Below are 2,108 nucleotides of genomic sequence, written 5' to 3'. Positions count from 1 at the left end.
GGAATGCCGCAAATTATCGCAGCATGCCTATGGGGAATTTCACATTACCCTTTTAAAACCATTATTGTACCATCTTGGAATAATCCGGTGCAGGGATGGCCATTTCACAAAGCCTTTCCCCTACCGGTAAGGAGCCGTCTCTGAAGTGGTTTGTCATTTCAGACTGCACCACTTTGTTTTCCCGCCATTTTCCACCCACGTGGGCGATCTCCATCTCTTTTTTTTTAAACAAACAAACAAACAAACATTCTTTTAAGAGTTCCATGGCGCTGTAACACAACCCCAAAGCAGAGCAATAGTGACCCCATTGGGATGCCTGGACCACTGAGATACATGAGATCACTACATCTGCCACCTGGAAACAAGTGGAAGCTCAGGCACTCACACACTTCTGGATTTGATTTCTGGAATGTTAGGAAGGGAGGAAGGGATGCTGTCTGGGTTTGTAAACTGTCCTGTTCCTCTCCCCCCTTCCCTCACCATGACTTCACTCTCTTTCAGGCTGCCTGGAATTTAAAAATCTCTTCATTTAACTTTTCTCCTTCAGGCAACTTAAATCAAACTGCTTCCCCCCCCCCCCAGGCAGTATTTAGGGACAGGACAACAGGCTGCCTTTCCGTTCCCCTCTTTCCCAGTCTCTGTTTTACAATTAGCTATCTTGCCCAAGGAAAGTTCCAGGAACTCAAAACCTGTGGCAGGATTGTAGAACCCCTCCCTCCCACTTTTCCAAGCCATATAAACTCCTTCCAGCCTTGCAAACAGCATCCTTCTCTTGATGGCCAGTATAAAGGGATGCCATGCCTCCAGATGGGACCTGGGGATCCCCTGCACTTACAGCCAGAGTTCCCTCTAAGCTAAGTTAGTGAGAGCTAGCTCAGTTTTTTAGCCTCTGGCTCACACGTTTTTGTCTTAGCTCAGGAAGGATGGCTCCAGAGCAAACTAATTGATGCAGTAGCCAAATCGCTCGCTCACAACTTTAATGCCAGTAGCTCACAAAGTGGATTTTTTTTCTCATAGGACTCCACAGCTTAGAGGGAGCATTGCAGAGTTACAACTTATCAGTTCCCAGGCATAAAGTGAATGCTGTGGAAGGAGGACTCCATGGCATTGTACTCCATTGAAATCACTGTTCTCTCCAGATGTAGTGATCTCATGTATCTCAGTGGTCCAGGCATCCCAATGGGGTCACTATTGTGCTGCTTTGGGGTTGTGTTACAGTATCATCGCACTCTCAAAAGAACATTTAAAAAAAAATACAGAGATCGCCCACATGGGCAAAAAAGGGTGCGGAAACCTCATCGCTGGAGGAAGCACTACAGGGCATTTTACACAGCACCCTGTAGCACTTCAGGAGCGGTAGAAGGAATTGAAGACTGCTTGGAAGCAGTTCGTGGTAAAAATGGCTCAGAATGCTTCCCAAACAGGACAGAAGCATTTCTGTCTGAAAAGGGAAATATATTCCGTCAGGGAACCGTTACAAAAATGGTTCTGTCTGAAATGACAGACAGAAACTGTTAGTGAACAATTCCTGAAATGGAACTTATCAGCGGTCTGAAATTTTCCTATGCGACCTGGAAGTGACGTAGGCATGTTGGGGATGTTGTGGGGCGATGCTGTCATAGAGTTTTGCCCAAAAAACAGTGCCCCCCCCGACATGCCTACATCACTTTATTGTCATTTGGTATCCAGATATAGATAACTTAACAGAACATGAAGTTGTAGGACATGCCCAGGGTTCAAATGATTTTCTATTAATTATTGCTGATTTACAGAAACTTTTTGGAGAAATTCTCTGGGACTCTCCTGGAAGAGTTGACAACCTATAACACCAGGTACATCATTTCTAATTGACATGGTTTTCCAGCCCTTGTTTCAAAGAAAAAGGGAGTGTTTGAGTTTTAATGAAGCAGGTGTTGTGATGTAACCTTTTAATTGGGAGCTACTGCAGGTGTTCTGCCTTAACTCAGCCAACTTTTCATTAGGACCTGTCGAGAGTCCAAGCTTTATTATGGAATCCTTTCACTTCAAAAAGTTGTAGAAATTAGCCTAATAGAGGTGAAAAGTTCATAGCAGCCTTTGCTTTGTGTAGCAACTTTGAATGAGAGAAG

Source organism: Gekko japonicus, unplaced genomic scaffold (assembly GCF_001447785.1).
Source record: "Gekko japonicus isolate JY-2015 unplaced genomic scaffold, Gekko_japonicus_V1.1 scaffold770, whole genome shotgun sequence".
NCBI classification, from domain to species: domain Eukaryota; kingdom Metazoa; phylum Chordata; class Lepidosauria; order Squamata; family Gekkonidae; genus Gekko; species Gekko japonicus.
Note: the sequence above shows the minus strand (reverse complement) of the source record.